Source organism: Amblyomma maculatum, chromosome 11, assembly GCF_055883805.1.
Source record: "Amblyomma maculatum isolate TAMU_Amacu chromosome 11, ASM5588380v1, whole genome shotgun sequence".
NCBI classification, from domain to species: Eukaryota; Metazoa; Arthropoda; class Arachnida; order Ixodida; family Ixodidae; genus Amblyomma; species Amblyomma maculatum.
The window spans coordinates 156,961,334-156,985,135 of NC_139354.1; the positions used below are offsets into that span (position 1 = coordinate 156,961,334).

At 44.0% G+C, this 23,802-nt stretch overlaps 1 long non-coding RNA gene across 1 annotated transcript; it reads right to left on the reverse strand.

The window, feature by feature from the left end:
* Window positions 1-13,228: 13,228 nt before the first annotated feature.
* LOC146175248 (uncharacterized) lies at window positions 13,229-17,535 on the reverse strand. Its single transcript, XR_014701910.1, has 3 exons — window positions 17,394-17,535; window positions 16,950-17,140; window positions 13,229-13,545 (listed from the first exon to the last, which is right to left on the reverse strand). It is a non-coding gene; the product is annotated as an uncharacterized LOC146175248 (long non-coding RNA).
* Window positions 17,536-23,802: the final 6,267 nt, after the last annotated feature.

The window sequence follows — 23,802 nt, forward strand, 5'->3', positions numbered from 1 at the left end:
ACTTTGATGTCGCATTTGTTTACTAGTGAAATAACACTGCAGTCAAATAACTTTGGCCAAGCCTGTGGGGGGGGGGGGGGGGGGGGAGGGATGGGGGAGCATTTCAGCAAACAAATTATCGTTGGGTGTCAGTCAAGTTATATTTGTTGAATGACACATATCAATATTTACTTAGCAATTAGATTTGTCCAGAAAATCATAGCATTATTTGACTTTTGAGCATGACATATATTTCCTTAAATGAAGGTATCAAAATTTTTGCATTCATTAATGGTGCAAAGGTATTTGCTGAATTACTTTCCACCGGACACGTTTACAGGTTGTGTGATAGCCTGGAAGAACAAATGCTCAAAGCATACATTCCATGCACAGCATATTACGAAGCTGCCAGTTCCATAAACCACATGTTACTCAGAGCAGATGTGGCTTTATTTGAAATGCATCATGATGGAGAGAAAATTTTTATTATTCGGCATATGCATTCACTTTAACTGCAGCAACTTGCGTTACGCGCGTCACCAATTTTATAGTGCCAGTGCATAGCCCACTCACCATGTTTTTTTTTGTAGGACAATAGGGCAGTTGAAACGCTGCTTCCATTCCCTCCATGATCAGCAGCACATGTCACTGGACCATGTGTGGACCAGCATCATGACCAAGTGCTAACTCCACAACGTTTTCCAGGAGTATGCGTGCAGCATAGGCAAGCACACGGAAGTGCAAGATGAAGTGTCTGTACATGCTTATCCTCACTGAGGTTATAGATTTATGCTGCGCAGAGGCATGGTGCAGCACGATTTCTCCTGCTTTAAGTACAGTCACGTGAAATAAATTATGCCTGTGCTAGTCACTGAGTTTAATGTTTTCACTGGGTGACCTCTCATGACCGGATAACTATGCAAATGTGCTTATTTCATTATGTGCTACGTCAGTCTTGTATTGACATCTTGAAGCCTATGCAAGAGTGTGCATTGAAGTATTTGCTGTTGAGCTGTTTAACATTGCAGTACATATAGAGCATAATAACAGATGGAGCATAAACATCTCCTTTTTACTTCATTTTGGTTGTAACACCCGATTCGAGACATGTAAACAGGAGATTATATTTGAGCACTAAGCTAATGTCTACCTGCAGTGGAGTTACAGTGGTTAGGGTGCTCGACTACTGCACCCAAAGATGGATTGAATCCTGGCCATGGTGGCCACATTTCGATGGAGGCAAAAACATAGGTGCCCGTCTGCTGTGCAATGTCAGTGATTGTTAAATGATCCGAGGTGGTCGAAATTTCCCTACCTCTCCACTACTGCATCTCTCGTAGCTTGAATCACTGTGGGATGTTAAGCCCAATAAATGAAACCAAGCGTAACATTAACATCGGTTACACCAAGAGTTGGTGCAATGTGGTAAAGTATGGTACTTAACAGATTACAGATACGTTTTTAAGCTGTGAATTTGTTATTTTAAGGCCTACAATATATATTTTGTTAGAGTCTGTGCAGTAAATTGTTAAACATACAATATGTTTTTCCATCACTCAAAGATTGCCATTTTGTCAAATACTTGCATGGCATTAGAGTGCAATGGTAAACTCTGGGAGACTTGGTGAATGTATGCAAAAGTAAAAGCCCGGGCTACCATATTGTGGTAGGTGTTCACAGCCCCAGGTTTTGTATATATTGTCTCGTTGTATGGCATCCATGGCAGCAATGCTCGGAGGAGTCATGTGGCATAAAAATAAAATGCGAGCTACCTGCTCAAAGTGTTATGAGTAATTTTGCCATCAACTTTCAATGATCACACCTGTATTATTGGCAGTGCTTACATTGCAATTACAGTTGCGACAACTGTAGAGTATATATAGGGCCACAGAAAACTGTCTTATTTGCAGGTACAATATTCAACAGCATTTTGGTTAACCTCGTATTAGAATGTTTATAGCCTTTTGTAGCACTCCTCACCCACCGTGATTCAAATCATGTGCATGTTTTGTTGTGTCCAGTTTTTATGTCAACTAAGCTTTTCTGCATTATACTCTTGCAAGTGCTTCAAAATTATTAATTCCACCCTTTCAAACCAAGACCTGTAACCCTTACAAACTGTTGTTTGTTATTTATTCTCTGCTGCTCACTATGTAGCGTGACCTGCAGAACAAATATCAGCATGTCTGGTGAGTGTGTAAGGCATCTACAACTGTCATTTGGTACTTTTCTCAAGTATATGTTCTCAAGTTTTGCTTGTAGGATATTATTTCTTGCCAATGTGGGCCACCATTTCCTCAATTGTATGCTGTGGGAACAGTATGTGCAAATGATTTTGCTCAATGTTGTGCTGGTGCTGGTCACATGCTTTCATTAAATCACCTCAAGGGCTACTGATTTTGCACATCTGTATATGGTTGCAATACCACTCGAAACCTGTGCACATCCAACACCCAGAACAGGCCAGAATTACATGACTGGAAGAAAAGTACCTGGTCGTTTTTGTTTATCCGCAGGAAAAAACGGTGAGAGCAAATTCTGTGCTTGCACAAGTATACCATATTACTGTCATGATGTCAACTGCTGTAGTCATATGAAGAGCTGTATTTGTCAACAATACTAACATACTTGTGTTCATTTGTGTTTCAGATATTGGGGTGTGGAGTGCTGACATTTTGATATACAAATCGAGTACATTTATGGGGAAGAATGCATTAGAATATATATTCTACAAACTGGTGCAAAAATAATAAAAATTAAATTTTGTATGTCATTTCTGCGTAACATTTGCACATGACTGATATTATGCATAGGCATACACCAGAACTAAAAGTACATTACAAATGTAACACAGCTTTGGACATACAATTGTTTTTTCAATAAGGCCCTGCATAAAACTAGTGGGAGGTGTCATATCGTGGCAGAATGCAGTAAACTTCCATATACGTATATCAGCCTTTAAGGATCATGAAAAAAATCTGCGGTATATAAGAAAGCATTGTTTATTTAAGGGGCCTGAATAAATTGACAGAAACCATTTGTACCTGACGTGCACTTGCGCGATTTTGTCTGCTTTTTAAGTGAAAGCGTATTGAGAACAACGTTATTATCGGGTTTCGTAAAGCGCTTTACTGGGCACACCGTCGCAAAGGCCCTCTTTACAAAACGGCCCCATCGCGTTTCGAGAATACTTCACTGCATGGTCCACGCGATCACGGTAAAGTGTGGAAGCATTCAAATTAAGGTGATTGAGAAATTAATGGTATATTTGGTATTTTTACACTAGTCACAAATTCAAATCAACTTTTCGGAAGACGGATAGATTAACAAGCATATTTAAATCGTATCGATTTTTTCGCGAAGCCCCTCTAAAACGAAAACCGCATATCTTGAAGTTCGTCAATACGTCCCCGTTTTCTATTCAGGGGTGTTGCAGGCATGTGTTCTAACCTGTGCCGCTGCTAAGCGCAAGTTATTTTTTTACTCTGTGAAATACTGCGCTACTTGATAGACAGAGACAAATGGAAGACGACACACGAATGAAGCGCAAACTTACAACTATTTATTTTTATCGACAAAACACGTACATATATACATATAGCATTCTTGTCAAATCACAAACACATCATTCATGCGTGTGGTCACGCACGTTATCATTTCGACCACAACTCCGCATCTGCACAGCTATATCTAGCTCCTCTTTTGTGAGAGCCACAGAAGATGTACTAACGCACGTATCTTTTTCTGCTGACTCGATTAAGAAGGCTTCTACGATTTCTCTTTCAATTATTTCCTTTTGTTTACCTACAATTTCAGTCCTGTGGAATAATGGTTTGCAGCCAGTTTCGCGTCGCAAGCAATGTTGCGCAAGATTTCCAGGGTGGCTGATTTTCCCACAGTCATTATGATGTTCCAGGAGCCTCTTATTAACACATCTTCCCGTTTGTCCGATCAAGTAGCGCAGTATTTCACAGAATGATCAAACAACTGGCCCCCGTGTTTGCATTATTATTATATTAGTGCCATTGCGGTCCGTTTTGTATACCGCTGGTAAATAGCTTCACAGGCAACGTTCCGAGCGACGGGCCTGTGCCAGCAGTGGGTAAGGAAAACGTGTTGGAGAAAGGATGTGGTGACGGCTCCAAAAATGGGAATGTGTGAGCGTGGCAGCTAGTGAGGCGTTTTCTAAAAACTGAATGATATTGAATATTGCAATGATATTGGTGAATGAGCGACCCGACAGTCTCGCGTCAAGATAAAGTGCAGGATTGGTGAATCTTGCGTCAAGATAAAACGCACGATCCGTGAATGAGCGACCTTTAGAGAAGAGGTCGAAATTCTGTGAGCCTTCCAATACGGCATCTTTTGTCACAACCTGATTTTAGGTCATATTTGCGGCGCACATAACCTGAATTGTTGCTGCAGTTCGTAGAGTGCTATAAAATTGTAGGGGACAACCCTCAACTTTTGATAGGTGTTAAATTTTAATAAGTAGAACTGGTCGATTCCTACAATATGCCTCATAGCGATTCAACCGGCACTGACGTCAGCACAATGCTTGCTTTTGAGGACTGCAGTCAATTAAAGCTCCCTAAGAGCACTGCTACGTACAAGTCTGATATCCGCGGCCTGTCTGCCCCCCCCCCCCCCCACACACACACCTCACACACCAGCACCAGTACGCGCGCATGTTCTTACGCTGCTTAACCAAATGTGTGTAACCGCTGCCCTATGAGGCTTTTTCAAGTCATCCCGAAAACGTGTGGTGGAAGGGCGTGGCGCGTTCCTGTAGGCATTTTATGAGAGAAAAACAAATTTACCCAAGCAAAGACGAGGTAATTTAACAAAACGAGGCAACGAGGCAAAAAAACTACGCGGCTTAACATTTTGATTGTCATTGCTAGAATGAACATTCTGATTGCCAATGAAGCACGCACGACGGCTACGGTTTCTGCTGCTTAACACGTGAACGTCACGTCATATGCATGCGAAGTTGAGCTCTGTTTTAGGCAGCAACGACTGCAGTACGCTTTAACGTGCGCTCGCATCATGCCCCCTAAGAAATTATACATGCATGAAAATTCGACCTTGGAGGCGGCCTTGCTTACCTGCTCATCGCTAGAGTCCCAACTGGCCCTGGCCAGCGGGCAATGGTGATAGCTTTGTCCAGTGGCCTCCCATACTAGGTCTTTTTTTTTTCAATAAAGTTTTTCACCCTCACCACGCCGTGACAGACTGAAAGCGCCGTCAGGTGCCACGGTGCGTTCCCTAAGCAGGGGCCAAGATTTCCCACATATAGGTACCCGATGTCCTCAAACTAGGTATCCACTGTCTCTATGGGTATGTTAAGACAGCCCTGAATAACTCCGGTCTTGAAAAAGTCTGGTCTTACTAAAGACGCTGTTTAAGTCTCGACTTAGCTCGGACTTTATCGTGCAAGCGGGCCCAGATTTCGTTTTGCTCGGCAGTCCTTTCCGCAGCCCTGCATACTTATTCCGCTTTAGCCAAGGTCAACTTCTTATCCTGCAGCAGCTTTTGTCTTACTTTATCATCATTCGTTCCAAAAACTATCTCCTAACATATGAAAGACTCTGCCATAGTTCCAAAGTTGCAGGAGCGATACATCTTCCTGAGCTCTCTGACAAACTTTTCTACGGGCTCACCTTGAGCTTGTACGCGTTGCCGAAACAGGTAGCGCTCATGCACTTCATTTAGCTGCTCTTCGCAGTAGGTGTCGAACTTGGCGATCACAGTCGCGTAACTTTCCCGACTCTCTTCGTCACTGAAGGTGAAGTTGTAAATTTTCAGTGCTTCGTCGCATGCCACAGTTAGCAGTAAAGCAACCTTCGCGGCATCCTTTCGAGGTTGATTGTTGGGCTCGGAAGCAGCCAAGAAAAATTCAAACTTTTGTTTGAAAAGTTTTCGTTGCTTACTGATTTCGCCGATGAAGTGCAGCGGCTCCGGTGGCAAGTTCCATGCTTCTTTACCGTGGAAGAGCGTCGTGGCTTTGGCTTCCAATCACTTCTGACACCATGTATCTTTCGTTGTTTCGTCCAAGTAACCGCCGAGACCAGTTCCGGGCAAACGAAAAGCCGCCTCATCGTTTATTAGAGCTTGTTTTTTACAGGCTCCGGGAAAGGGCACACAAGTGGCGAGCATGCGCCGGTGATGCAGCCCGCAGGCTTGCATCGCATTCAGCTTATCTACACGATACAGGCAGGAAAGGGGCACAATATACATTGAAACAGACAAAGTTCAAACAGTCGCGAACATAGGTACACAAAATCCACCAAAGCGATACATATGCATTGTGTATTCATTTTTCAAGCGCTAAACAAGGAGGAACGGGTGGTATGATTGAACATGCAGCAAAAAGAAACAATATATAGTGACGGCAACCACTGACAACTATCAAAAGTAATAAACAATCGAGGAAAAAAAAAGACGAGACAGATAAGTGAATCAGATGGAAATCATGATATCTTTGCAACAAAATGGTAACGAACACTACATGGCTTTGTTTGATAAAGTGGCGATGAAACTTTCGAGCAATGTACAGATGACCGTGTCACCAGGTAAACTGTTCCAGACAGGGATTGCTTATGGGAAAAACGAGTACCTGAATATGTCGCAAAACCTCTACAGAGTTAATTGTTTGCTGTGTTTTAGTCTTGTAGTGCGTGTAACTGACGGCATTAAGTACTTACTGGTGTCAATTTTCATGCGGCCATTAAGGAGAGAAAAAGAAACTTAAGACGGAGTAGTCTGATGCGAATTTGAATAGTTGGAAGGTAAGCTGATTTTAATAATACTGTAGGGGAGTCATGACGGCGGTACTTGTTCAAAATAAATCTAGATGCTTTTCTTTGTACGCTTTCCAATTTTTCTATGTACTGTTTATGGAAGGGGAACCAACATACTATTCCATATTCGAGTATAGTGCGATTAAGTGACGCGTATGCTAGACGTTTGATGTCAACTGATGCAGATCTAAGCGAGCGCTTGAGTTAGTACAAAGCTGTCAGAGCTTTATTAGTAGTATATTGCCGCGAAACCTTCAAAATTATATTTGCTGTTTTTCAACAGCCGCCGGCATACAGGCTTATCACTCTGATTCTGGATCGCGTATCAGTTCCGTAATATTTGTTTGTTAATGCTCGATGTCGCCAGTCACACCTTTATCAGTTTCGTTGTAGCCCAAGATGCACCGATATCTATCTCGAAGATTTCGGCCACTCGTGTGTCTTTCCACAATGTTCCAGCCCGTGCTGGTAGCTGTTTGCGACGTTATCTAGATTGTTCTGTGCAGCCTTTAAATTTAGCGTTGACGAGTGTGGCGACCATTCTTTGTTCAACGATCGACCAACACGTTTGATGCTATTGCCGCCGCCAAGTTGCTTAGTTCTTTTGCGGGCGCAAGTCAGCCCAATAAAGAGTTAATTTCCGTAACCATCAAGCCTGTGTCTTCATCTGTGTCGTCGACCCTGGCCACCACCACTTGACACGTTACCGATTTGTTTCATTTTAAATCTGATGTAATCTTTCTAATGGCGATCCAGCAGAGCACATGGTGGTTGCTCACTATCTTGAGTGGTCGACCTTATAGGTATGGACGGAACTTGGACATGGTCCAAATTATCGCGGTGCACTCTTCCTCGGCGGTCGAGTAACTTGCTTCGTTTGAGACACCTGTACCATATGCGAAGTTTTTGCACACTGGCACTCTACTGAACAAGGACTGCGCCGAGACCTACGCTGCTTACGTCGGCATGAATATCAGTTTGGTTGTTTCCTCAAAGTGCCCAAGGACAGGAGAAGACTGTAAGCTGCGCTTAAATTCTTCGAAGGCGTCCGCTTGAGGTGCTTTCCATTCAAACCAGAAGTCTGCTTTTGTAAGTTTCGTCAAGGGCTCGGCAATATTCCAAACTTTCTTCGCAAATCGTCGGCAATACGCGCAGAGCTCAAAGAATCGGCGATCTGCTATCTTATCACAAGCCTGTAGAAACTGCGCAATCACTGCGGGCTTCTGCGAGTATGCACAATTTCTTTCCAGAAACAACAGCTTCTTGTAAGTGAAGTGACATTTCTCGGCTTTCAACGTTAGCCCTGATGACTTGATTGCGTCCAGCATTTTCGCAGCATTTTCAGGTGGTCTTCAAAGTCCAGAGCAAACAACGAAGCCATGTAAGTAGGCCAAACAAATGTGCCCCTTCAATTATCTATTATTAGCTGGAACATGGGTGATACGGAACAAAGGCCGAAGGGCATTACCTTGAATTCGAAGATGCCGTCTGTTGTCATGAACGCTGTCTTCCTTCGATTTCTTTCGCCAACCTTAATTTGCCAGTATCCGCTCTTCAAATTCATGGAAGAAAAATACTTAGCGTTGCTGAGACGGTCTAGAGTGTCATCGATGCAAGGGAGCGGACAGATATCCTTTTATGTTCAGCTGGTGAATCGACACAAAAGCGATGTGCGTCGTCTTCTTCACCGAAAGATTGGTGCCCCCCATGGGCTCTTCGATGGCTGGGTCACATCATCATGAAGCATTTCGTCAACTTGATCGCGTATGGCCTGGCGTTCTCGTTGCGAAACACGGTAGGGGCTTTGACGAAGCGGCCAGGCGTGTGCGTCCGCGATGATGCGGTGCTTTGCTAGTGGAGTTTGCCGTACGTTCGAAGCTGAATAAAAGCACTCGCTGTAGCTTCCGAGAAGAGTGCGAATTCGATCTTGTCTCTCTCCGGGTAGTGCTGCATAGATGTCGAGCATTGGCTGCTTGGCTTGTTTGAGTGCATCGCCTTCAGGCTGACTGAGAAGGGCGAAGACATCTCGTGCACCCACTAGCTCGTCTAAATAAGCGATCGTTGTACCCTTGTTCAGGTGCCAGCATTCGTAGGTGAAGTTCGTGGCCAGCACCTGAGCCTTTCCTCCTCGGGTATGAACGACACCTAATGCGATGCCGAGCCCTCTTTCCAATAGCAACTGGGTGCTTCTTTCGACGATGCCTTCGGTGTTTTCGATGTCTGCGTCGCCCGATAAGGGCGGCGCGGTCAAGTCTCAGTCGAGGATGTTTAGAGCGATGTAATTGATCGATGTCGTCGTGGAAAGTAGGGCGCTGTCTGTCGAGAGCTTGATCAGCTTCGAGCGAATGTGAATAATCGCCGTTGTTCAGAAAATCAATTCCCGGAATCACGTCGCGAGAACACTGCTGCAGGCAGCACAACGCTAGTAGGATAAGTGTGTCCATTCACTGCTGCTATTGCAGTCCGTCGCCCTGAGGGAGAAATGAGGTTGCCACAAGCAGTGCGGACCATAGGCCCATCCCAGGTGGTCATCACTTTCTTTAGCTGGGCAGCTAAAGCTTCACTAATGAGAGGATAGGCGGCTCCTGTGTCCACAATGGCCGTAGCCTTGCGACCGTCGACAGGAACAGCGAGGTCACTTCTTTGTGTCCTCGTATTGCGTGCTGGCTTTGGTGTTCGATCAATACTTCGTCATTTTCTCAGGTTTGCTCAGGTCGCTGACAGGCCACACCATTGTCGCTTCACAAGGTGGTAGTGTAGGTTTACCCTATGGTCGCGTGGTCATCGATGCCCTCGTCGTGCGTAGCGGCGGTGTATTGAGTGAACTCTCGTCAGTCGTCGTCGGTGGTGGTGGATCTTCTTTAGTTCATCGTTTAGCAACCTCACTTCAAAAAGGCTTCTGTCATTAGTTTCCACTACGGGGCTAGGCGACCTGCCTCGCACGCAACCGCGGCCCCACTACGCAAATCGGGTGTTGTACGGTGAGGGGCGCGTGAAAGACCTCTTGGCAGCGCGTACTCTCCCCTACGCAGGAAGTCGTCTATTTCATGTGGTCGCACGCCAGGACAGGGTCATGGTGCGTCGACGGCGAAACCCCGGAGGCCAACATGTCTGTAGGGGTAGTGAATCTGCTTTCATTTCAAAGAAAGCAGTTTGGTCGGTTGTTAGAAGTCCTCCAGGTGTCACATTTACTGGGGCTTGGGTGTCGTGCACAGGCCTGATGGGCGGGTGCGAAGGGAGGGCGCTCAGATGCAGCTTGTTCGCGTCGAGGAAAGATTCGAAGGTCGCGTCGGGTTGTAGGACGGCGTACTGCAGCAGCATAATTTATGTCTGTTACTTCATGTGCTGGAGCTGTCGGAGCCGTCATTTGAGAAACACCGAATGCTTGCTTAACCTCCACACGGATGACGTCCATGGTCGACGCAACCTGCGGCTGCGCTTGCAAATGAAAGAGTCAGCGAAGATCTTCATAAATGACCTCACGGATGAGTTTCCGCAGGCTTCTACCTTATAGCTGCTGTGTCGCATTGGCTAGCAGTGAGCATGTGAAGTGGCCACTTGTAATGCCGCAACCTGGGGTCCAGTTTTCTCAATTGCTGGTGCTTCCTGGCAGAACTCCTCCACAGTCTTCAGTGGCTGCTATAGAAGACCTCCGAATAGCTGATCTTGCACAGCGCGCATGAGGAGGTTTACATCAGCGTCCTCGTTCATGTTGGGATCTACGCGGCAGAAGAGACGCTGAATTTCTTAACTTTATTCGAGAACTGACTCATAGAGTGCTGAGTTCATGATTGAAGTAGGAATTGGGCTCTTTGTCTTCTCATTGTACTCGTGAAAGCCTGAACGTGGCCACGCGTTCGAACAATTGGTTGGTTAGTTTGTACTCCGGAAATTTCGACCACTTGGGGTTCTTTAACGTGCACTGATATCGCACAGCACACGGGCGCCTTGCTTGTCCCCTCTATTGAAAAGCGGCCGCCGAGGCCGGGATTCGATCCCGTGTCCTTGGGAACAGTAGTCGAGCGCCGTAACCACAGCGCCACCCCGGCAGGATAACAGGTCAAGCCAGTCTTCCGCATCTTCAGTGGGCAGCCCTTGGAAGATGGGTGCTTGCGGGGCTGCACGAAGACAGCCAGTACTGTAGAATGGGCCATTCTGAATGTTGACGCCTTCCGGCGTCGAATCGGGTAAGGCCGCAGACCGTGTTCTGATCGGAGCCCTTGAAGTCGGCAGCTGGTTCGGTGGCCTGCTTGCTGGTCCCCCATGGGGACATGAGCAGGGTTGTGGTCTTGGCTTGATGGAGTAAACCGGAACGCGAAGGGCAGCACCTCTACCAGATTTCGCGTGGTGGTGATAAATCCAGTAGCTAAAAATGAAGACACTGGTTCTGCACTTGAATGGAACTCTTTATTGGGCTGACATTTCCCGCAAATGAACTAAAGAATCGGTGGCAGCGATAGCATTAATCGTACTCGGCGGTCGTCGAACAAATAAAGTATTTCGCTCCCCGATAAACACAGGAGGCAAAGAAATATCTAGATAAGGTTGCATAACCTGGAACATTGTGGAACTGCACGCGATTGCTCGAATCTTCGAGGTACATCTTGAAGCATTGTGCGCGACAAACAAAATTATAAAGCGTCGTCTCGCGACTACTAGCATGAACAAACAAAGAATACAGAATCGATTCGCACGCTAGATTCACAATGACAACAGCGTATTCCGGCGGCTTTCGAAAAAAAACAAATAAAGATTTAATTTGTCGTCACAAGATCCAACCGCCGAAACCAATCACTTTTTTATGTTTAACAGGCGCACATTATTGAGACAATAGTCTGGAAATATATGTTAAGGCCTAGTATTGTACACGTTAAGAGCGTCTGTTTTAACATTGCGAAACGCTGAGACATTTTGTTGGTGTCTGCAATTCAAATTTTACCCCATATGACCTACATTTATGGCCTACTAGGTAACATGAACTATGCAGATTGAAGTGCACAAGACCACTGACTTCTTCTTATCATACAGAGCAGAAGAAAAGGCCGCTATTCATTGCAACAGCACTACCAGTGCCCCAGGCAGTAGAAAAAGAGGAATTTAGCTAATGCGCTCATCAATTTTCGTTTGACCCCTCGATCCATGTAGTAAACACGCGCAAGTTTTCGCAAATGAGAAGGTTCGGACCAGGTCCATAACTACCAGAAGTTATGAGAACATTTTCGTGCAAACCCCGCTGATACAGTTACTTAAATAACGCAGAAACACGTTTTTTCACTGCGTCTGGTTTAACAGAGATGACACCTGCCCATATTTTTCGTATAATTGAACAAGCAAGACATTCAGGGATGTGCAGAATTTTAACAGGTACTTGTCGTTTATACAACCTACCCTGTCCTTTCTTCCTGCCAAATTTCCGATTTTCTCTCCCTGTTCCTTACTATTCCTCGACTTCCGCTGCCCCAGTTCAGGTGTTTCTGACGATTAAATAGCAGATACCGTGCTGTTAAACATCATTTTATTTCTGTCTTGGTTTATTTGAACAAAACTACTTATTGCAACTACTGTGAGCGCAGTGCGTGAACTTTCACCTTTTTGATCTGTGTAGATTCATCATCATCATCGCTGACTTATGCTCTAAGCGTCGCGCGCTATGTGCCAGCTGGTTCTAGAAAAGAACCAGCTGGCACTTGTAAGGCAGCAAGCGCTGCCTTACAAGTGGCGGAGGTGCGATTAGTATTCCCCCCCCCCCCCCTCTCGCTTTAGACCCGCCTACCGTTCTCCCTGGAGCTCCGTTCAGGCCTTCCCCAAGTGGCAAGCCTATTGTCGGCCCGTACTCGGCCCTTGGCAATATGGCCGACTGAAACTTACCGGGCCGACCTAGGCCACCTACCTCAGCCCGAGGTAGGGGATTGACAATGGCCTAAGAACGGCCGATCATCGGCAATCGACCTCGGGCCGACGAGTACGGCCGACTTGGCCAGCCTATTGCCGCGCTAGGGTCATGCATGGGCCATGGCTTGCCGACTTTACCAGCCTACTGCCGCGCTAGGGTCATGAATGGGCCATGGCTTACCCACACATGGCCCAACCACTTCGGCGGTACTCGCTGGCCGGTGGTTTATCCACCGTCGGCAGCGGACATCGGGCCAACGAGTATGGCCGACTTGGCCAGCCTACTGCCGCGCTAGGGTCATGCATATGGGCCATGGCTTACCCACACGTGGCCCAACCACTTCGGCGGTACACACTGCCCGGTGGTTTATCCATGTATAATTAGTGGTCTACTCATCCATGGCCTATGGTGTACCCATTAAAACGTCTGCAGTTCAATTGTGCATGGAAAATTAGCGCTGCGGCAGTATTTTGAGATGCGCATCTTCTCCTCCAAGCGGGCTCTAACTTTGTGGCATCAGTAATGATGTTCTCCGGGCAGGTGAAAAGCAACCCATACGTATGTAGCTCAAAAAAGCCTGAGCATCGGCAAATGTAGGTTTAAACAGCACTTTTTATTGGTTTTTCTTAAATATTCGAAACATGCTCAAAGCCCTGCTAATAAAAAAATGGCACTTACAGCTAAGTTTGTGAGGCTTCACATCAATTTATTCTGGCTTTCAGCTTCTAGACTGAGTTGAAGATGTCACGTTTCCCTGCTCGTTGTGCCCGCCGTCCTATTACTTCACTCTCACGAGCCATCGCTTGATTGCTGCCGCGGTCTTCTTGGAGAGGACGTCACTCAGGTACACGCTGCCTCTCCTCAGGCATCCTAGAAAATATACGAAAGAAAATATCAGCCTTCATTCCGTATTCATATGAGTTTCCTAGCCTGTTAAAATGATAAAAGGCTGTCACTCAAGCAATTATAAGGACCTTCAGTGGTATCAGTAGTGATGTAGTCATCCGATGATATCTGAAGTCATTTGAAATATGAGGTGCACCATTTTTACACATATACTGCTTGTCCAAGCAAATTTGATCCAAGGGATAAAAAAGACATTTCCGAGGCAGGGGAAGGAAACCAGATACATATTGCTGGAAGCTACCTTGAGCGCCACAGAAAAGGTTTTGTTTGGAATCCTTAATTGACATTATTTACCTAAATTACTGATTATTGACTTACACAATAAATGGTATTGCTACTTTGAAGACTACCGGCACAAACCACGTTTCATTATTAGCGATAAAGAACCATCACGTCTGCATTTCGTTCCCCAGATACAATAGGAAACCCCGAAAATACAAAAATCAGATTGCCGGACAATACAATTGAGACCTTGGCTTGGCTCGACAGCCCTGTGTAGCGTTAGACCTATAAGTTGCCTATGGTTTCTTTGTCCGCGCCAGCCCAACCGTTCAACAAGACCGTATTTGTACTTTACAGCTGAAAAATAATGTTCCACTCATTTGTATCCTTACCGCTTTGTAGTCATTATCCGCACTGCAAAGTTCAGCGCGCTCAGTGTAACTCGCGCCTTCATGTGCGCCAAGGGCTGACGCGAGGCAACCAAATTGCCAGCATATCACCCTTACTCATGCATGGGACCAGCCATCACAGCGGCAGGTTGTTTCGTCCGCTCAAAATCATGTTTAGAGCAGCACAATTGAGGTGTGCGAATGGGCTGGTAACGGTTTCGGTATCTACATAACCGGTATCTACATAACACTGCAGATAGAAAAAAAAGGTACACATGAGGTTTCTAACCGCAAATATCGAAACAGAGGTTTCCGAACGTGCTCACCGACTCTGTAAGTCACAAAGGAATTAACCTTAGTTTTGCAAGATACGGCGTAGTTTCTTCGAAAACAAAAAAAAAATATTACGGCATATCTTTAGAGTTAGGAAACGCTGCTTTTGCCATTTCAAAATGTTGCAAACTTGGATACTATGATTTTGTCATCTACTATTTTTTACTCACTAAATATATGCAGGTTTTACATTTACAAACAGTATTAGGAACCCGTTTTGTTTTTGCAGTTGAGTTATTAAAAAATCGCAAACTTTGGTTCAGGAGCGATGCGCTGTAAAAACATGCATTTTTAACCTTGTATACTGGAATGTGATGCATTAGGTCGGTTGCACTAAATATGTTTCCACTTCCTAACGCATGTTCTTAATTCCAGGCAATATTGGGAGCTCCAGACCGCTAGGTGTGTTCTACACAACGCATCAAAATTGCCCAAAATTCGAAAACAGCAGTAAAAGGTAAATTTGCTGCGATTAAAAAAAAAGATCTTCGATCTTCAAATACTCTCAAGAATCTTCAGTACCTCAACAATATCGCGGACTAAAAAGTGTTGCGTTATATTGTTTAAAAATATAACATTAAATATTAAACCAAGTGCTTGTCCTGATAATGGCCAAATTCAGCCTGCATTCTTGCAAGATCCAATATTATCCTGGCACTGAAACTATTTCTCTGCATGATCTAGGTTCCATTCTTTATTTCTGAAAAAACTTAAGCTCTAGGTTTGTTTTTTTCTACATATAATATTTAAATTGGCCAAAATTAAAAAAAAATGGTAAAATAAGGAAAACTGATTAGGACTGAAGAAAATGCCGCAACATCGATTTTACCGAAATCTCTGGAAACAATGCAAAGCACTTTGTTAATATGAGTCAGTAAATATATTGAATTCTGCAAAATGTAAAATTAGAAATATAAAAATGCCTGTTTTTAATCTATAGATTTGCTTATATGACTCCCCCTTATAGAGTAGGCATCAAAACTTCAATTTAGTATTTGCTGAATTTAGTTACATTTTACTGTAAGTAAAATTTAAAGCCTTGTCAGCGCTAATAAAGCCTTTTTCTGCTTGTCAGCAAGGACATAATCTAGCTTAAAATGGTATTAATTCGCTATTTCTGTCAATTTCATGGCAGAGCGCAAGTGAAGGCTGCACTTTTTCTCTGTCTTTCATTCTTTTTTATTTCTAGGTGCAGTAGTATTCAATCTAGTCTATTAATATATTATTCCATTTCTCAGCTTTGACCATAACTAACAATAATATATTTTTGAAGATAGTTTTTAAATGTGTAATTTATTATAATGCAATCATAAGCAAATTGCTTTCCAGCGTTACAGAGAACACACATAGCAGCTTAGATCTCCAGATTCTGCCTTAAATTAACAATATAACCTGCGTAATAAAGACAGAATATTTTAGTGCAAACAACGTAACGCATCACGCCAGTATGTAAGGTTGAGAATAAACATTTTTGTAGCGCGTTGCGCTTGAAGCAAAGTTTGCAATATTTTACTAAATCAACTGCATTAATGAAACAAGCTTTCAATACTTCTTATACAAATAACAGTTATGTTGATGTGGTGAGTAAAAAACAATGGATGACAAAATTTTAGTGCGCAAGCAGCAGGCCTCCAAACGTGCAACATTTTGAAATGACAAAAACGGGGTTTTCCAGCTTAAGTGATAGGAGTTTTTTTTTTTTTTCTGAGAAAACTACGACGCATCTTGCAAACCTAAGGGTCTTTCCTTTGTGTCGAGAGATTAGCCCACGACATAGGGAAATTTAATTACTCCACGATTACTGTTCCTGTCCAAAGACATCCATATTTGTTTTCATTTCGTCTCTTCAAACAGGCTGGTTTAGGCAATGCGGTGAATAAAAATATCATTATATATATTAAAGATTTCCGCGCTACACGTTGTACCTAAAGCTACCTATATTGTCACAACTGTCATTCGTTATTTGTAGCTGAAACAACATCACAAAAGGAATTCGATTGCAAATTGTTCGCGAGTTAAATAGGCGTACGGGATGACACACGTGTACTCTGCAGAATACAATTTAGGAAAGAGCAGTCACAAACTATAGGCAAATAAGGATATGATACGGAGCATATGTATTACTCCGGTTAACAGTAAAAAAGTCGACTTTTACCATATTATTATATATTCGACAAACTATTGCATGTTCACATAGGAACACAATTAATGAACTCATTCACGCATCTAATGTCTAGGGACATTAGATGTGTGGATGACTTCGCTTTATTCCAATTCGTGCGTTACTGATAATAATTGAACGAGGAAAAATTTAATGTCTACACAATTTTCAGCGAGTATACCACAAAATATACTAAGGTGCTTCATATATAGTCACATCACCTAGCAAGTGAAGTGGGATAACAGAACTAATCAGACACTCACCCTGATCAGCATTTCGCTTTTGCGTCATCTTTGTAAGTTTTTAGGCAGGCTTTTCCACTGATTATCCTCTTCTATATACCCTTGCCACCCACAGGACACAGATCTTCTGGGGGTACCGAACTGTTGGTTTTCGCACCAGTGATACAACTTAATCGAACCATTTCTACGTAGAAAACACTCTCGATGCGCACCTAAAAAAAATTAAAGCATGTATGTTTAGGCGAAATCATTCACCCGTGATAAAATAATATGATTTGAACAATAAAATCAAATGATCACACTCGAAGCAACAAGAAAGTGGTGGAGAGATAGGAATTGAAGCAATGAAAGGCGGTTGCTTACTGCAAAAAGCCAAAAGCAAGAGGTCCACCGTCTATAAGAATAGGCAATAAAAATAAGGCACATTTAAAGGTGCATGCAGCAGTTACAGTGATGCAGTGCTACCTTTTGTTAGGCAGGCTTTTCCGCTGATTATCCTCTTCTTTATTCCCCTTCCAACCACAGGACACAGATCTTCTGGGGGTGCCAAACTGTCGGTTTTCGCACCAGTGATACAACTCAATCGATCCATTTCTACGTAGAAAACATTCCGGTGCACATCTAAAAAAATGAAAGCATGTATGTGTAGGCTAAATTATTCACACATGATAAAACAATATTATTTGAACAATAAAATCAAATGATCACACCCGGAGCAACAATAAAGTGATGGACAGATAGAAATTGAAGCAATGAAAGACGGTTGCTTACTGAACAAAGTCAATAGCAAGAGGTCCTGCGTCTATAAGAATAGGCAATAAAATTATGGCACATTTAAAGGTGCATGCAGCAGTTGCAGTGATGCAGTGTTAGCTTTTTGTTTCACTGCAGCGGTTGGTATAAATATTGCAGAAACTGCTAGGCATCTCAGGTAACCCCATTGAAAACCTCATCCAAGGTTGCTGCGGCGTGTTATTTGCAGCTGTTAACGGAAAGACAGGCTATCCTATGAGTGCATGTTCATTTCCTCCTTTTTGTACCTTGAATGAAAGCGACTGAACAGTGGGTGTTGTAAGAGGTGCAGCGTCCCTAGGAATAGGGAACAAAATTAAGTTTTGCTTGTAATAAACAAAGGTACAAAAAGGAGCAAATATGCTTGCAATAATAGCATGATGACCTACCTTTTCATCAACAGCTGTAAACAACCTGTCACTACTAGTCGGTTCTTTGGATAGGGTTGTCAATGCCAGAGCTTAAAGCTAAGAGCAATATGAGTAATATTTATAGCGGTCACGGCCGTAAAGAATTAGCACAATACTCCATTACTGTAACTGTTCAACCGTCCATTTATACATATTTCTCATTAAAGAACCATGCACATCTTATTCAGTTGCTCTTTGCTACTCCCAAATGATTTCCTATACAATTAGAATACGTGGGTCGCTGCTTCGGTTTAAAATTTTTGTACGATGGCTATGACGTGCACTTCATGCATACAGTACGTGAGGCACAAAGAGCTATAATTGCCGAACAGGCGGACCTGACGTCCTGTCCCATTTAAAGTGCGCGCCGTGATCGAGCGCTTCGCGAGCTATATATCTCGGACGATATGGTCGCCTCATACCGGCCGTCAATTTTTTTGTACAATGTGTCCCACATGCATGTTGTTTACTTTCCAGTGACAGGGGCGCAGTGCACACACGGCTGATGCGCCTTTTTGCTTCTTTTGTTATTTTCCTCAGCCTTCGAAGCGCGTCTGCGAAACCGCTCTCCTATTGTCGCCGCTTCCTGACAGCGCACCCTCACCTGAAGGTGCGTTCTCAGAAGGGGGGCGTCGATTAAGAAAATTTTGAAAAGGGGCTCACTTGCGCTGTTCACGGCTTTCAAATCCTCAATATGATATCAACCATTATAAAAGTGCGGGTTCATTATTACTAAAGTATAGCCTAATCATCAAGCGGCATCACGCACATAACGTCTGCCCCACTAAAATTCGCTTGCACAGACCGCATGGACAGTTTTCAAAGCATCGTCTGTACATTTGAAAACAAAAAACTGCCCTAACTCTTAAAAATTCCAAAAACTGAGCGAACATGGCTTCCTGCGCGCAAAAAAGACGCTGTCCAAAATATATGTACAAAGCTGAGCGCGTAGTATTCGGTTACTAATTGATTGCGGCGCGCTGCGCAGTCAAAAAACTGCGCAAATGGCTGCCGGTAGTGTTCTGTCGCGCTTTGGTGGCACACACACCTGTTATGCACGGCTTCTCTATTTTCGGCGCAAATGTTCATATCGCAGCCAGTAAATAAGTCCACGCACTTGCTTGCATGTAACCCGGACGAAAATTTGCTTAGTTCTTGAAGTCATGCTTCGCGCAGTTATTTCGAGGAGAATACAGAAAGAGAACATTTGAGATTGGTAGGAGATTATATAGAACCAATTATGAAGCAATGGCATGCTGCAAAGATATATACTCACGGTCTCAGATGACGGCTTTCACTGAGTCCCAGAATGCCGATGGTTTCCCGCCGTTGCTGTAATCCGTACTCCGGCGACATTTCACAGCTCTACTATTCACAGATATGTAGCAAGCACAAACCGGAGCACATGTAACGTATATAGGCGCAAGAAAAAAAATTATACACAGTACAATGAATAAGAAAATTAACGAGGGAAGCAATTAAAGAAAGGTATAAGAAGCAGTCACAAGTCTTGTAGCGTCTTCATCAAGCTCTGAAATGAACGCTTCGGGAGGAGGCCGCGCAGCCGCGCAGCGGGGGATTCGTAGACGAGGTGGAACAATGAACTGCTCAACCAGTGCGCGTCGATTCCCGCCGCGGTGTTGTGTTCGCAAGGGCTGCACGTGGGAACGAAGGACCAACGACCCTCTCGACATTCCATTCCTCCTTTACCCCAGCCTCTCCTGTCTGCATCGGCCAGCCGTGCCCAGAGATTGGACCGCACCGATAAGCGGCCGCCAGCGCGCACCGCTCGAGTCGAGGTCTAATAAATAGTTTTTTTCTGTTCGCAAAAGCATTGTTTCTTCAAGCCAACCGCGGACATAACAATTTCTAAAAAAAATAGAAAGCCTCCCCATCTACCATCCACAACGTTGCGTAAATCTATACAGTTGGTGCATCGACAAATGCGCACGTCATCTTTCCCCTCCCGCTTCCACCTATGATCGAACAAAAGACGGTCGTTCGACCTTTTATATTTACTTCAAAATATTATATATTGTTGCATGATGACTGATTAATAATATCGAAGAGGCAAAGTTCCGAGCTTCTCTGCTGTTCTGGCCAAATTTAGTTATAGATTACACAAACTATGTTCAAGTTAGCTAGCTGAAAATTATCTGACTGAATATATACATGTTCTTATTTGTATTCAGTTAATTTTCGCTATTCGGGTAAGAGTAGATGTTTTTATAAAAATTCTCAAGATCGGCTCAAGAAACAAAATTTTCCTAAATTGCAGGCCTTTGTTTCAGAAAAGGTTCATGGTAGAGCAGCAATAATTCCACACTATGTTCTCAGCATAGTTATCAGCAAACAGGTAAAGCTTATATTTTTGTGACATTTGAATACAGATACGATCGCGCTAATTTACAGAAAACAGCGAACATTTAAAATTTCTTAGGAAAATAAAAAAAACTGTTTTAACACTGTTTAAACTTCTTCCGCCTATTCTACACTACCTCAGCTTTCAAAATCATTAAAAACACGGCGCATAATTTTGTAGCGCTAGTAATTATGGCCACTTTGATAAGGCCTTTGTCCAATTATAGCGCACCGCGAAGATCTGAAGTTCTCCGGAATTTGTGAATCGTTCAAGGTTTTTAAATTTTGGTATTATTGTAACAGGGAGAAATACATTTATAAAAGAGGATTAAAGATATATGCATTGAGAAACAGCCAAGGAGCCAGGCAATGAGGGCCCCCAGTTCGACGCATTTCTTTTTCTTAATCTTCCACAAACGAGCGCGCCACTTCGTCCTCATTATTCTCCAGCTATAAAAGTATTTTTTCGGTTATTGTTTGTCTCGACTTCGCAAATTGATGGTGACAGACACAGCAATGAATGATTCAGAATCAGTTTTGTACGCGTCGAATTCCTGATGCGCTGCGGCATCTGGCGTTTTTGGCAATCACCTTCACCTTAACGCGAATTACAGAAGGAGACGATAACGTTCAATGAGCAAGCAACGTATTCCAAATCATTTTAGTAGAATGTAAAAATTGTGAAGGGCATGGAAAACTGCCTCAGTAAAACACAGTGTTTCTGGGCTGCATCCGTTTTTTTCGAATGACTCGACAGCGCACATTATTTTCATTCCTGTACAGTTTCTTCCAAGCAGTCCTGGCTAGCGTGGTGCCTGCATGAAGTGTGATCAGCAGATCGAACGCGTGGCAAAAGGCCCACTTCAGGCCGTCTGGATGCCGTCATCTGAGAGAGGCACGAGCATCCGGTTACCAATTTTTTTTTTTTTTCCTTTTTTTTAGCATTCGATACTTTGCTTTGCCACTGCAGCACCAGTTATGCTTTTCACCGATCGCATCTGGCGCAGCAGTTTCTCATGCGGCAGAGGCTGTCGCCCGCGCTGGTGAAGCGGGCTTCCCGACAGTGATCGCATCTCATTAACTTCACCCCGTGTTATTGGCGTCCGGTTGCGGTGCGAAAAAAAAGGCGGATAGAATAGTGAAGCTCTAGTGCCGATGCGTTGAACTGCTACAAGGAAGTATTTTTTATTAGTTTTGGGTAGCTTCACCATAATATATGTATCGAAGTCTGTCGGTCTGAAGACGCAAAAACGAGCTCTCACTGCACCGCCTCCTAAAACGAACGTCTAGGGTGAGCACACCCCCGCGCTCATTGCCACTCCGGTCATCTCAACATCTCAACATTACTGTCCTCATTTCCGTCGACATCTTTTCCCTACTGTTGGACATATTTTTAGAACCTGAAATCCAATCCTGCTTGTATTTTATTCGCTTAGTGGCCAAGAAGTCAGACCTACAACAATTGCAAATTCCTGTTTTAGGGTCTTATTGGACTGGTCGTAACTACTAGTGCACCAATATTGTGCAATGTGTTTTTATTGACATTGCAAATTGATGTAGAGAAGAATACGTGAACAAAGTTTAAAAAGATATCATAAACGGTTTTTTTTATTCTCCTCAGAAATTTTCATTGTAATAATGGTGAAGGTGATTGCGAAAAACGTCTGTGGGCTGCCCTATGCCACAGCGCATCAGGAACTCTACGCATACAAAGCTGACTATGATTCATTCATTGCTGTGTCTGTCACAGCTAGTTTGCAACGTCGAGACAAAAAATGACAGAGGATGATGAGGACGAAGTGGCGCGCTCGTTTGTGGAAGAATAAAAAGAAAGAAGTGCGTCGAACTCATTGCCTGGCTCCTTGGCTGAATACAAGTACCTTCGCACTTGTATTCAGAACTCGAGCGTAACCACTGAGCCATCACGCCTTATACGCTTCAGATTCGGATATCAATTTTGTATACATTTTGCGGAATCATGTGGATTGTGGGCGAATATTCTACTTATCATGGGTCCCGAAAGCGATAGCGCGCATGCATAGGCTGAATTTTTCGCCGTTCTGCCTAAGGCTTAATAGGCCTCACTCTGGAAGTGACGGACCAACTGAGCATAGGCATTAAAAACAATTGAGCAGAGGCAATTTCGAGACTTTTGTGGCCACAGGCGACAAAAACGACCTTCCTTTTGAGACGTGTGTTAGCGAGGTGTAGCACACCTGCGAGAAAAAGTGGAGAGGCCACGCGCTTTGAAAAGTCTGCACGTCCGCCTCTTCTGACGGTGAAGCGGTTATTTCTGTTTAAGGTACTCTCCTAAATGTACTTGCCATCTTGCCCAAACAATTTTGTCTGGCGCATTGTTTTGTATAAAATAAAAAAAAAAAGCAATCGTAGCGGTTTGCTCGAAGCTGCACGTGTTGGTTCAATGCTGGGAACTAAAGCTGGAACGTGAAACCGAAGGAGGTTCTTGCCTCTATCAGCCTCTCTCGCCTCCCTGCTGTTCAGCGGTAGTGTGCGCAGAGCATGCGCATGCCAAGAGCGCATGTGAGACACGCCAGCACAGTCGGTGGGAAACAGGCGGAGGAAGAGGGCGCGTTGAGGCCAAATTACAGGCGCCGAGGAGCGCGTTTCATCGTACTGGGCGCGCCGCTTTCGAGCTCGCACGATGTCGCTTTCGCCGTAGTCCCTTTATGTTCTCTCTCCGAGTGCGCTTTTTTTTGTTTTGTTTTTTTGTCTAGATATATAATCTCACTATTACTGCCTGTAATATTTAGATATTGATGCTTATTCGCTTATTTAGTCGAGTTTGCATTTTTCCTCCTTTTCGCGTTTCAAGGTTTGAACTGTTGTCATATTACTTTTATGGATTCCGTTACGCGTGTTTTTACGTTGCGTTTCTTCGTGACAGCAAATAAATGCATATTGTAGCGCCCGAACAAGAAGCGCGATCGCTTTGACAAAGACGGCGACGCTGCTGCCGTGACTCGCACGCGTGCGCTGTTCCGCTGCTGTTGTGCTGCACTGTGCAGTTGCCCCGACTTCGAACCATTCTTTGCTGTGTCTGTCACAGCTAGTTTGCAATGTCGAGACTAAACGTTACTGGATGATGATGAGAATGATGAAGACGAAGTGGCACGCTAGTTTGCGTAAGATTAAGAAAAAAGTGCTTCGAACGGGGGGCCCTCATTGCCTAGCTCCTTGGCTGTCTCTCATTGTATTTATCTTTATTCCTCTTTTGTAAATATATTTCTCCCTGTTACAATAATATTGTCACGTCTCGGTAGAACGCCAAGGAGGGCCTAGCGATAGATAGT